This window comes from Schistocerca gregaria, chromosome 4, assembly GCF_023897955.1.
Source record: "Schistocerca gregaria isolate iqSchGreg1 chromosome 4, iqSchGreg1.2, whole genome shotgun sequence".
NCBI lineage: Eukaryota > Metazoa > Arthropoda > Insecta > Orthoptera > Acrididae > Schistocerca > Schistocerca gregaria.
In genome coordinates, this window is record NC_064923.1 from 196,383,299 (window position 1) to 196,397,632 (window position 14,334).

The 14,334-nt window shown below is 39.8% G+C and overlaps 1 long non-coding RNA gene across 2 annotated transcripts; it reads right to left on the minus strand.

Annotated features, from left to right (window-relative positions):
- Positions 1 to 6,508: 6,508 nt before the first annotated feature.
- On the minus strand, positions 6,509 to 13,901 carry LOC126268065 (uncharacterized). 2 transcript variants are annotated; one of them, XR_007549074.1, is made up of 4 exons: positions 13,802 to 13,901; positions 13,390 to 13,472; positions 11,798 to 11,920; positions 6,509 to 6,962 (listed from the first exon to the last, which is right to left on the minus strand). It is a non-coding gene; the product is annotated as an uncharacterized LOC126268065 (long non-coding RNA). The 2 variants fall into 2 exon arrangements; XR_007549073.1 differs by having other exon boundaries at positions 13,390 to 13,808.
- Between the last annotated feature and the right edge of the window lie 433 nt (positions 13,902 to 14,334).

A 14,334-nucleotide genomic window follows, 5' to 3' on the forward strand; every position in this document is an offset into this window, starting at 1 on the left:
AAATTATCCTTCAGGTGCTCAGCCTCAACAGCTGCTGAGCCAGGGGGCCTATAGAGACATCCAATTACCATGTCTGACCCTGCTTTAACTGTGACCTTCACCCAAATTATTTCACATTTCGGATCTCCATCAATTTCCTTCGATACTATTGCACTTCTTATCGCTATAAACATGCCTCCCCCTTCACTGTACAGCCTGTGTCTGCGGTACACATTCCAATCTGAGTTTAGAATTTCATTACTGTTTACATCTGGTTTCAGCCAACTTTCTGTCCCTAGTACTATGTGGTCATTGTGACCGTTTATTAATGAGAGCCGTTCTGGGACCTTTGTATAGACCCTCCTGCAGTTTACTATTAGCACATTAATATTGTTATTCCCTGTTGCATTTTGCCTACTCCTACCTTGCTGCGTCTCAGGAGGCGTCTTGTTGGGCCTTGGGAGGGAATTCTCTAACCTAAAAAACTCACACGTGTACTCCACACGAACTCCGCTACCCTTGTAGCCGCTTCCTGCATGTAGTGCACGCCTGACCTATTCAGGGGGACCCTACATTTCTCCACCTGATAGCGGAGGTCGAGAAATTTGCACTCCAGATCTCCGCAGAATCGTCTGAGCATCTGGTTTAAGTCTTCCACTCGGCTCCAAACCAGAGGACTGTGATCAGTTCTGGGAACGATACTACAAATAGTTAGCTCAGATTCCACCCCGCGAGCGAGGCTTTCCGCCTTCACCAACTCCGCCAACCGCCTATATGAACTAAGGATGACCTCTGAACCCAGACGGCAGGAGTCATTGGTGCCGACATGAGCAAAAGTTTGCAGTCGGGTGCACCAGTGCTCTCCATCACCGCCGGCAAGGCCTCCTCCACATCTCGGGTGAGACCCCCCGGCAAGCAGACAGAGTGAACACTGGCCTTCTTCCCTGACCTTTCCGCTATTTCCCTACGGGGCTCCATAATCCGCCTAACGTTGGAGCTCCCAATAACTAATAAGCCCCTCCCTCCGTGTGGCTGCTCGGACCTTGCTGAAGGAGCAGCCACATGTCCACAGGCAGAGCGGGCGATGCCACACGGCCAGCCTCCACATTGACCCTCCGCCTCGTGCGCCGCGAACGCCGCTGAACCCGCCACTCCCCTTGGGGAGAGGGTGGCCCCACTGCGCCCGGTACCCGCGAAGATGTCTCAACAGCAGGGACAGTGGGTGAAGCATGTAACACCTGGGGTGCACCATGCGACGCACCAGACTCCCCACTGCTGCTACAATCCGAGGCAGCAGCCTGAAGACGGCTGACCGCGGCCATCAACACGTTCAGCTGTTTGCAAATAGTGGCCAGCTCCTCCTGCGTCCGTACACAGCAGTCACACATCCTATCCATCCTAAGAAACCAATTTACTGTAGAGAGTTAATCAACTTTTAACTAGACTGCTAATTCACTAAAGGCAGCTGATAGTTTACTAAACTGCGGTTACTAGACACTTCTTGTAGAAAACAATGAAAATAGCACTACCTGTCTCTGGACTGTATTTAAAGCAAACACTAGCACTACTGGCACTATGGCTGACTAAAGGGTCTCTCTCTGACTGTATTCAAAACAAACACGAAATCTATGGAACACTATTACTAGCACTCGACAATTACAGTTTCCTAAAAGCAAAACCACACGGAAGAAGAAGTGACAAGTATGAAAAATACAGTTAATACTTAAATTAATGTAGCTCGCTGCACAGCAAATGTGATGCAGATGGCAGTTACGACGACACTGACACTACTGGCACTATGGCTGACTAAAGGGACTCTCTCTGACTGTATTCAAAATAAACACAAAATCATATGAATCATCTTTCCATCAAATTCAAGCTCCACCTTTAAAGGCCCTAATGTTGTTGAGACATAAAAACCTAATCATCCTTACCCCCACGTGTTAAGAATGTTGAAAATTTAAGACTTAAGGGAATTTGTGCAAGGGCAGATAATGGTGGCCCCATTGTGCATTGTAATTAGTATCAAGAACCTCTCGAGATTATGTTGAAACTGCTGTGACTTCTATGAAGTACAATAGTTAGTAATCTGTTTCAAATTTTCAGCCAAATCTAATTCAAGGAGAGGTACAAAAGCTTTAGAGCACACCAGTTGCATGTTTCACAGGTGATTTTTAGCATCCAGTGATACACACACATGACTGTTCCAACTACATCATCATTTACAATTGCTGTAGTTGCCTGATCTATTTAATATCCCAGAAGAATGACTAGTCAAGACAGTGTGTGCAGGAAATAAACACACTAGTGGCATCAGTATTGTACTGTAGTCGCTGAGACCTATGATGGTTAAACAAAGCATAGTGAAAATGGTGACCTACAGGAAAATTACAGCTGACCAGTTGCATGTCTCACGGATGTTGTCTTCTTCCTTTAGACATAGCATTTTTCAGTTACATAGTTAGTTACATGTCCCATGGATCATTTTGCACGATACATCGTAGTGATGTAGAACGAGTCATTTTACATTCACATCACAAATTAATTTGTATACATGGCTACGTTTTTTCTGAAAAGAAAAAAAAAGATATACAGATGTTTGTTAGTAATTCCTACTCACCACCTTTTACTCATAACACAAATAGAAATTCTTTGATATGAGGAGATGTCAAGAGGAAACTTTCTCACTTTAAATTTTCCTTTGCTGCCTATCGGAGATTTTATATCACTAGGTAAGCTATCAAAAATTTTTGTTGCACCTTGCGCACTCCTTTTAGTCCTAAAGACAAACTTAATGTGGAGTAATGAATGTCATTTTTCCTTCTGGTATTGTAATTATGTACCTCATTGTTTCTTTTGAACTTCAGTGGATTGTTTGCAACTAACTCATGAGGGAATAAATATACTGTGAAGCAGTAGTCAGAATGCCTGACTTCTTAAACAGATGTCTACAAGATGATTGAGGGGGAGCACCACATATTATTCTCCCTGCATGTTATTTGTGCGATGAAGACTATCTTTCTCGAAGTTGAGTTACCCCAGAACATTATTCCATAGGACATTATTGAATGTACATACTCAAAATATATCAGCCTACTTGCCCTCCCAAGATTTTCAGAGGATCAACTGTGCACATTGTAAGGCCAGTGTCACATCTCTGTGTCTCGAGGAGCACAGTTAATTCCAGTTGTGCCAGTGAAATTTGTTACAGGAGAGCCATATCTGAAATTTCAGGTGAAACATAATTCGCGAAGTTAGCTCTGAAACTTGGTTTCAGATGAAGCACAGTTCAAACAGCGTTTGAAAGACTTTTTGATAAGCATTCCTTCTACTCTATGGTGAATATCTTAACAGAGACTGTTAGACTAGCTTAACTAAAAATGTCTGTTAGACTTCAGTTTTGACAGCACTTGGTCACAACAGTCAAGATTAGGTATTTTTGTGTATGATAAATTTATTAAATGCATAACAATGTTTTATTCTGGCAGTGTACTAATTCTGTAAATATTAGTAGTTCCAGCTTACTGCAATGTATTCACCTATTTTGACAATCTCCTGACAAATGATCAGGGCAGAACTGTTATATTCAAATATTTATGGTTTTTATGTTATACTTTCTGACATGTCCCACACCCACAAGAATCATCAAATTTTCGCATCTATGGAACGAAATATGAATCTTATCTAATTAATATCTCATAATTTAAAGAAAATGTGTAATTTAGACATGGATATCTGCTGTAACCTTTCTTTGGAGATACATCAAGGGCTAACAGAATGCTTACCATGGAAGCCTTCTATTTGTGTACTATAGATGATTAATGCACATTATCTCACAGTTATGTCTGACCGTCGGCCGCTGTGGCCGAGCGGTTCTTGGTGCTTCAGTTTGGAACCGCCTGACCGCTACGGTCACAGGTTTGAATCCTACCTCGGGCATGGATGTGTGTGATGTCCTTAGGTTAGTTAAGTTTCAGTAGTTCTAAGTTGTAGGGGACTGGTGACCTCAGATGTTAAGCCCATAGTGCTCAGAGCCATTTGAACCACCTGACCATTATATCTACTGTTGAACAGGGGGAGGGAATAAAAAGAAAATAAAATAAAAAATCTCATTTCTTCACATTGTAACTTCTATATTAAGAACACAGTTGATATTTAATACACCATCAACTTCAACCTAACAACGAAAAAGTTCAGATTAAGTATATGATGTTGCAAAATGAATTTTTGCATTCGTCTTATAAGTACATGAATAAAATTTAGACAAATAAAATTTTATGTAAATCTGTATTATTACAAAACTGGCTTAAACAGACAAAACCACACTCATATATGAAAGATGTTATACCTAGCCTCTGAAATGTATAAATATACTGACCAAAAACCTACATATCACAAATAAAAAATTAACTCTCAGAACCTCACTTCATGAAAATAATAAATTAACGGACCGAAGTCCAGTGTAGAGTAGTTTTGTTACTTAGTGGCTATAACTTTCTCTAGAAGTGTTGCCACCAGTACTATTAGTTTTCAGTCATGATTTTTTCCTTTGTGTGGGACTTCCGTCATGCAGCAATTTTCGAAATAAATTTCCACCTTTCGACTGTAAGTTGCTATTTATTTATTTCACACATCATTTAGGCAAGTCTCACATTTTGTGAGACTTCAGTTTGCACTTGAGAACAACTATAAAGCTGAAATAATAACAGTGTCAAATAGAAGAAGAATAATTTACAGTCAAATGACAAATCCCCCCCCCCCCCCCTCACACACACACACACACACACACACACACACACACACACACACACACACACACAGTCCTCCAAAAAATTGTTTCATTAAGTTTGGAGAAGATTGTGATTATCAAATAATAACTGTCTTCATTTTTAATGTTAAATTTCTTCTTCAAGTCTCCCTACACCTGTTCTTTAACATTGATACTGAACATACACCTTGATCTGCTACCGTCTTATTCAGTTATGTATTACATCTCTCTGCCCCATCACTGTTCTAGTTAACATGAGACAATTTTCCCATTTTGAGAAGACAGAAGGAGCAATCCATTGAAGTTGCTAAAAACATTCTAAAGCCAAGATCGCATAAATATTTCATTATTTAAAACAACTGGACTTTGCTGTCATCTTTAGGTCTTATAAATTTTTTTGTTATGAATCTGTTCATTTTAAGTTGGACCTCACACCAAGTGTTTGCATATCTAAAATAAAACACACACACACACACACACACACACACACACACACACACACACAGAGAGAGAGAGAGAGAGAGAGAGAGAGAGAGAGAGAGAGAGAGATGCAAACTTTTATGTCTGGACATTTCCACAAGTATTGTCTTATTCTAATTGAAAGTGAGAAGATTTAAAAAGATAGGTTTCCCATAAATAGAAAAGTTGATAACTCTCACACAATTGATTTTATAGTTGACTATTCTCTTTCGAAGAGAAATGGAATACAGAGAGTGCACCATTTTTGGTGAATGAATACTATGATTCTTATATAACTATTTTAATTACTGTATTATTGAAATAAATACCCAAAAAGTGTTTAATTGATGTAGTTTGAGATACTGTGGGAACAGTGTATGTCAGGAATTAATTATTTGGAAAGTGCTCTATTCAAACGGTGATTGAGAACACATGAATTATTCTTTGGCTGACCAGCCGGGTTTTCTTTGTTTTTGGGTTTATTCTCAGTTCGAGTTTTTTAACAGTTCATTGTTACTGTAGGTTGTCAACTGAGAATCTAATTACGAGATTTTTGGCTGAAATGATAGAAGCAGGCTATAAAGTGGTGACTCCAAAATTACGTGAAAAAGCAGAGACTGTAAAGAATCTATTGAGTGGAACAGTGACTACGCATACCGATGTTAAGTGAAGCCAGACAAGAACAGCTTTTATGCCTACAAGAAGACTTTAGATTAGGGATCTGCAAAATGAAATTGCAGTGCAAAATGATATAAATTTATACCAACTGATGTTAAATATGACACAGTTTGCTTACTGGGCATTAAGTAGATACTTTGGTCTAACGTGTGAAAGTCGTTGGACCAATGAATGCAACAAATGCTTTAGTTCGAGCAAAGAATGTCATCTGAGTTCTGGTGGAAGAGGAAGAAATGTCAGATCGAATATTGCGACATGTATGGCTATTGCAGCTATCACTTTCTGTGAAATGGCAGTGGCGAGGTGCAGGAAGAATGATATTAATTCTGTTTTGGCAGTAGCAGAAAATGTGTGTGGTACAGTGGGACAGGCAAGTACCTCAGCAATAATACAAGTAGCTACCAACATCATCACTGTGTAGACCGTAGCTTTTGTAAACCCCTCGTTGTTGCTGCTGTGGAGGCCGCGTTGCCACTGTTGTTACAGTAGTCCAAGTTTGTGAGCTCATGAAATGGCTTCTGGTGCTGAACACACACCTGTAAGACAATTTCTACATGCCACGATTATACAGTTATGCCCTATGGTCAGGTAACAAGGTAGAAAAATGAAGGTTCTACAAATTAGTAACAAAGTGAAACAAATGAGTTAATAACTTTATTTATCTTTGTGACTTGTTGAATAATTAAGTCTGCAACACTGCCTGTAATACAACACAAAATGACTCTCAATGGCTAAGTGCAAATAACTGTAGGTAAACTTTGCAGTACATAGGAAATGCAATTTACAACAAATGACATTTCCTGTCTAAGTCAGCCCCGGACGATGGTCTATAGCTGAGTGGGCCAAAGCTGTGCTTCTATCTTCCAAGTAGGCTTCTGTCCGTTGTCATATGGTCATTGGCAAATTGTACTCTGCAGTAATTGGCCAAGGCAAAGTCGAAATCTTCATCCTCAGCGCCACCTGTGGCGATGGCAGAACTCAAACAAGTGGTGAGTCTCTATGGCACTGGCACCCGCTCATCTTTGTGCCTGTGGTGCTTTTTCCCTGGCTGTTTCTTGTTTGGATGACACAGCAGTAGCTATATGGCACAAGCAACAGACAAATATCAGTGAGCAGCTCTGTAATCTGGAATACAAGAGGGACACAATACAGAAACAATTGGTGGCACTGCACAAGGAAATATAATAAACAGGGGTATACATCAACCCAGCAGAATCATACAGACACCCAGAAGGTACATGGGGGACAAAATCACAGGATATGTTGGTACCATAAGCATTTTTGAGATCAGGTCATGAGATGCACATCTTCCTTCTCACTCACAAATGGACAGTAGCTGCAGCAGGCTGCATAGTTCCACAACAGTGCCAAAGTGTAGATGAAGCAGTTGTCACTACTTCTGTAGACACCTGCAGTGACAATTGGGAGTTGTTAAGATCTAGCACTCCAGATTTATCCAGTTATTTGTGGCAAATTGACCACATCCACACACAGTAAAGCTCACATGATCGCGCCATTTGTATGTGAAAGACAAGAAGGCAGAAAGCTGGTATCTTATTGATTCGGGCTTAAGTGCACTGCCATCACGGAAAGTAAAACTGCACCAATGGGTGCAACTCTCCACCTTACAGCAGGTAACAACTCACCCATTACAACTTATGACGCATTTAATGTGACATTAGTCCTGAGTTTCAGTAGGTAGTTCAAGTGGAGGTTCATACTCACTAAGGACTGGAGATAAAACTAAGTATGGCACAAATTATTAGTAACAATGAAGTAGTAACTGTTACAATAGGCAGGGGAGAGGGTCATGGCCTTATCAGAATAGTAATAGTCATATTATGAGAATAGTAATAATCATATGAGAATCAAAACTCTCCAATTCAGCAGCAGCAGGAGCACCACTGTCAGTTCTTACAATGGCTACAGTAAACCAACTGTCATCATGACTAAAAGTATCATTGTTAACAATACTAAAATGTAAACTACAATCCACAAATCGGGAAGGGCCATCAACAATGGAGGCAGAAGCAGCACTTTACAATTTATTCTTTGTAACACCCACTCCAATGCCATTCATCATTTCTATGTTTATTACTGACAGTAGTGCAATAACATGCACGTCGATGACACCCATAGTGTGGCATGGTTCAGTAGCTTCTCCTTTGGGGAAGTGAATCACTCTGCTGCTGCACAGACAACTGCATTGAATGGAGCTACTGAGCCAAGCTGCACCAGGGGCATTGTCAACATGTGCATCATCATGCTACTGTCATCAAGTCAGTTATAAACAAAGAAATGAAAAGTGGCACTAGAGTGGTTGTCTTGATGGGAAGTTTTGTATTTTTGGGCTGTAAATTTAATTTTAGTATTGTTAACAATGATACTTTTACTCATGGTAATAGTTGGTGTACTGTTGCCATTGTAGGAACTGGTAGTAGTGCTGCTACTGCTGCTGGGTTGGAGTTTTGATTCTCATAATGTGATTGCTTATCGCACCTGTCATATTGGCGAGGTAGCTAATAAATTCCATCGCCTCACCCAGTAGTTTGGTTTGTTCATAAGCCAGACACGAGATGGTCGGTCAATTACGGAAAGTATTGTATACCATGTTACACCACATGAAGATGATAAGCAGTCTATCGATGGGCACAGCGACTAGCACCCGACCATTTTTCAGGAGCTACAAAAGAATCTGAAGAGATATTACAGGTGGGAATCATACGAAGATCTGACAGCCCGTGGGCATCACCATTACACCTAGCTAAAAAGAATCACACCTAGAGGTGCTGTGGAATTACCACAGTCTAAACGTACGGACAATGCCCCAATAGCTAAATGATAAGGAATTGTTCTTTATATGTATTCACAGCACATTACACTTGTCTACATTGAGATTCAATTGCCATTTCCTGCACCATGCGCCAATTCACTGCAGAGCCTCCTGCATTTCAGTACAATTTTCCATTGTTACAACCTCTCAATATACCACAGCATCATACGCAAAAAGCCTCAATGAACTTCCAATGTCATCAACAAGGTCATTTATGTATATTGTAAATGGCAACAGTCCTACGACACTCCCCTGCGGCACACCTGAAATCACTCTTACTTCGGAAGACTTCTCTCCATTGAGAATGGCATGCTGCGTTATCTAGGAACTCTTCAATCCAATCACACAATTGATCTGATAGTCCATATGCTCTTACTTTGTTCATTCAACGACTGTGGGGAACTGTATCGAACACCTTGCGGAAGTCAGGAAACACGGCATCTACCTGGGAACCCGTGTCTATGACCCTCTGAGTCTCGTGGATGAATAGCATGAGCTGGGTTTCACACGATCATCTTTTTCAAAATCCATGCTGATTCCTACAGAGTAGATTTCTCGTCTCCAGAATAGTCATTATACTCAAACATAATACGTGTTCCAAAATTCTACAACTGATCGATGTTAGAGATATAGGTCTATAGTACTGCACATCTGTTTGACATCCCTTCTTGAAAACGGGGATAACCTGTGCCCTTTTCCAATCTTTTGGAATGCTACGCTCTTCTAGAGACCTATGGTACACCGCTGCAAGAAGCGGGGCCAAGGTCCTTCGTGTACTCTGTGTAAAATCGAACTGGTATCTCATCAGGTCCAGCGGCCTTTCCTCTTTTGAGCGATTTTAATTGATTCTCTATCCCTCTGTCGTCTATTTTGATATCTACCATTTTGTCATCTACGCGACAATCTAGAGAAGGAACTACAGTGCTGTCTTCCTCTGTGAAACAGCTTTGGAAAAAGACATTTAGTATTTCGGCCTTTAGTCTGTCATCCTCTGTTTCAGTACCATTTTGGTCACAGAGTGTCTGGACACTTTGTTTTGATCCACCTACCGCTTTGACATAAGACCAAATTTTCTTAGGATTTTCTGCCAAGTCAGTACATAGAACTTTACTTCCAAATTCATTGAACGCCTCTCGCATAGCCCCCTCACACTACACTTCGCTTTGCGTAATTTTTGTTTTTCTGCAAGGCTTTGGCTATGTCTTTGTTTGCTGTGAAGTTCCCTTTGCTTCCGCAGCAGTTTTCTAACTCAGTTGTTGTACCATTAAGTAACAAAGGGCTTTGATCTATGTTTTGTCTACCTGTAAGTCATTTATGGTAGCTGAATTACATGAGGAACACCTCAAGTCAGTGTTTGACAGAATAAATAAAATGACGAGTCAGCGCAATCTCTTTCAAAATGAATTACAGTCAACTTGGGGCTGCACAAGCTACAGACAAGCAGTTGCAAAAATGCCTGCACGATGGTTCAACAGCTCTTCAGCTCAAACAAGTGAAATTGCTAGATGCAAATGACCTCACTTGGTAATGTCTAGACACTCACCTAGATCATTCATGCCCAGAATGCTACAAAGATCAGTTTTTGACAGTGTTCACAACCTTGCCCATCCTAATGTAAATGCCACCATTCAACTGTTGATGGAGAAATTTTTATGGCTAAGTACAAAAAAGATTTTTCACCAGTGGCAAAGAGTGTGCATAGCACGTCAACAGTGCCAAGTTGGCAGCGTGCATTCAAGCCAGTAAGAGACATTCCTGAGACAACAGGCCATTTCTCTCACATGCATATAGACTTCATGAGTCTGCTTTTGCCATCAGAAAGATATTGTTATATATCTACATCTTCAGACAGATAGACGCCTTGGGTGGAGGCAACACCAATCTGTGATATATCAACAGAAACAGCAAAAGCCTTCCTTAAAATGTGGCTTTCCCATTTAAAACATGCTAACGTACGATGTTGCAAAGAGGCACAGAACACCCACTGTTGCAACCACTGTTTTCCAGACCTTTCCAGGTGCTAAGACAAGAGGAATGTACAGTGTAAATAATATTCAATGATAAGCCCTTGATGGCATCATTGAATGAGCTCATAGGAAGTGTCAAGGATACGAGTAACTTATGTAAGGTGGGTTGAAGGGTATAACAAATTCCTGCACAACCCAGGAGTACCGCTCTACCAAAGGGGGGGGGGGGGGGGGGGGATTGTGTGTGGGAAGCAGTGAACTGGGAAAGTAATAGAGAATACATGCATTATTCTTTGGGTGTCGAGTTGGATTTGCTTTATGTTTAATCTTTGTTCTAGTTTTTGACTCTTCACTGTGTACTATTGGTTGTCAAGTGAGAAACTAACTACTTAAGAGAGTAAATCTTGTTAACTGTAGAGTTCACTTAAGTCTGTGTATATTTATGGATGAAATGATGGAAGCAGGCCCTGATTACATACATGTATCTATTTCCCTGATACAAAACGAAATACTGTTGTTCGAGGCGAATTTAGGGGACTCACAGAGTAGGATGTTACAAAACATCATAAAAATAAGAGCTTCCTTAGGAAATTTGTAAAACTATGAAACCATAATATACTGACAGTGGAAGGAAGGAAAGAATTTTGAATAACCATCAGGAGAATTACGTAAGTGACATGCAATGAAAGAAGTAGCAGTGAAATGAGGGAATGTAGGGTGACGGTTTACACCTAGCATTGTAGTTCTCAGATTGATCTGATCAATTATGTTTTGAAAGTTGTCTTCTGATAGCCAGATGTTATGTAGTTGCATCTAAATTAAACAGCTTGTGTTCACATGCCATATTCTGTGCAAATGACAAGAGTACTGTAACAAGCAGTGTCGTTCTGTCTTTCAAAGAAGAGAACAAGAAAATATTTTACTGACATAGATACAATGCAGGCTCTATTCTTTTCCTTTTTTTCTCTAGTCAAAATATCTAAAAACATGGTGTCATTTTACTATGTGAACTTTCTAGTTAAATACAACCTTTGTAACAACTTCTTATAAATATTTTCTGAAAATGAAGAAATGTTATACAAATACTTTTACTACTAGCAGAAATATACTCACAATTATAAAGCACCCTTCCTCTCCAGTAGTGAAACAAGTGATTATACAAAAATCAGGACCAGTAGACTTCAAATCACTGGATCTCACATCAGTGAAGCATTTTTGTTTCTTAATACAGCAGATCTACAGGAGAGTAAGAGTAAATTTGCTTAGTATTTTCATTTTATATCATATTTGTGTGTAACAGCAAGGTGGTGGGGATCCACCTAGTATTATTACTGTGCAATAAGCAAGGTAAAATATTCATGTGATCATTGGTAAGCCATGTTATTGAAAAACGCTCCACTCATTTTTTCCATCACAGGAGTTTATCATAAACAAATAAAATACATTAAACTTTGCATAGCAAACTAAACGAAAAGTGTGTTGAGACCTTGTTTATATTGAGTTAATTACTGATGGCAAAGTCAGTATTCAATGAATTTTTCAGCCAGTGTGTGAGGTGTGGCATCAGTCTAAAGTTTACTATGGATTGATTTGTCTGTTATACTGACTTTCTTGATACAGGACTTGCCTTTAGAAGCAACCTCTCTTTGGATTTTATAGTTGAATTAATTGTCAAATCACTACTGATAAGACAAAAGTAAGGAGTTGAACATATACAATCAAAAATTGTCACTTGTACCAAGATAGTAGTGCAAGCACAATGTTCTAACTATCCTGGAAATCAAATAATAATGATACTGTCATAGTGCTGGACTTGTAACAAAAAACAAAGAAGTAAGTTTAAAGTATCTTAAATGTCATTCCTAAGATATATAAGGAATTATCATTTGGAAAGATAGCTGCAGTGTCAATGAAACAAATGCCACAGAGAATGAGTCGTGGAAGAACCAAAAAGAGATGGTACAAAGAAGACTGACCCACTAAGATCAAACAGGTGTCACACCAAAGGCCTGAAAGTGAAAATGATGATCTAGTAGCCTGAGTAATGCTGGTTGTAAGAGTGACTCTGTAAATGATTGTAATTAAATTTAAACTACATGTCTACCTTGTGTGTGTTGTTATTTTTTAATGGAGTCACCCTGATTAATGCATGCAATACCAACACATTTTCCATGTGTTCTGCCAAGAGGGTTGGGTGGTAGTTTATGACCACAACCAAAAATGTCGTTAATTACTGTTAACTCTTGTTAGGACATACTTTTTAAACAGGCACTTAGGGCAGGTGGGCTTCAGAACCTGAAAATATTTTTCAACACACACTTAGCAAGACCAACATCTTTTTAGTAAAATGTACTACCAAGAGCAGGCAGAGAGAGAGAGAGAGAGAGAGAGAGAGAGAGAGAGAGAGAGAGATAAAACCCAAAAATTTATACAATTATGCAATTTGGTACAAGAATGCATTAAAAACTAATTAGTTTCAAGTATAATACATAAATTACAATATTTTCAAAAGGTGGGCATAAAGTACCCTACACCATTGCTAGGTTTAATACTGGCCTGTTACACAGAAACACCAAATCACACCAAGCATTTTGTCCAACGTTTTTTTTTCTATTCACCATGAAAAATCAAAGGGTGGTACTGAGGGCAACAACCACCTCATTAGTAAAGTATGGACAATAGAAATAGACCTATTCGTGGAATACCTCTTTTTTTTAATCACGCATACGCCCCTGCTGTCCTTGCAGCGTGTGAATTTTAGATTAGCGTTTTCTGATGCCGCCGTAACCTGTAACATTTCTCATTAATGACTGTGCACACTAACTGCGGTAAGTCACAAACAGATTTGTCAATACAACATAATAATTTGTCTTTTCCTTCGTTAACGCGTTAATTTTGTAGAGTAAACTAATGCAAATGTCCTCCAATATTTCTATTTTCGACGAAGTAAAACCATTACAAGATCACTACAGAATCAACGTTTGGCGCAAATAGTTTTGTGCTGGGTTCTACTGCACAATTATTTAATTAAAATTTGTATTCAACTGCATGGACCTAAATATGCCTGAAAGCCACATCACGTGGGAAACAAGAGGAAATATTTGGCATGTTACATACCGATAATGTGAATACGTTGTTTGGCTAAAAAACCCTGGGAGTGTTGCAGTTGGCACCACTGTAAAGGAATTACGAGAGTCGAGTTACTCGTCGGTGTTCTGCTACAGGCGTAGCTGCGTGTTCGCCGTCGCGAGTGTTTTTGTTTACGTTATTCCGTAAGTGAACGGTAACAACTCACAGAAACGCGTGAAATGAGCGACAAGGAAGCCGACACACCTACTATTGTGCAGAGTAACTTGAAACTACTATTGGAACAGTCCAGTATACTCCCATTAATTGGTAAGTAAAACAGAATTTGCGTGTAATGCAGTGCATGGGAGTGGAAATTACTGTACATGTGCAGCTACCACGAGCAGAATTCATCGAGATCTGTTCAGGGCAACCGCAAAAGATACGTGGGAATGTTCGTGTGAATTGTTATTCTCAAATCTGTGTGTGTCAGCCCAACCAAACATGAGTTTAGCGAGCGGTGCGTTCACAACTGCTGAAGACGCAGTTGGTTGCTGTCAGTTGTTTATCCATCTTCGTGTTGT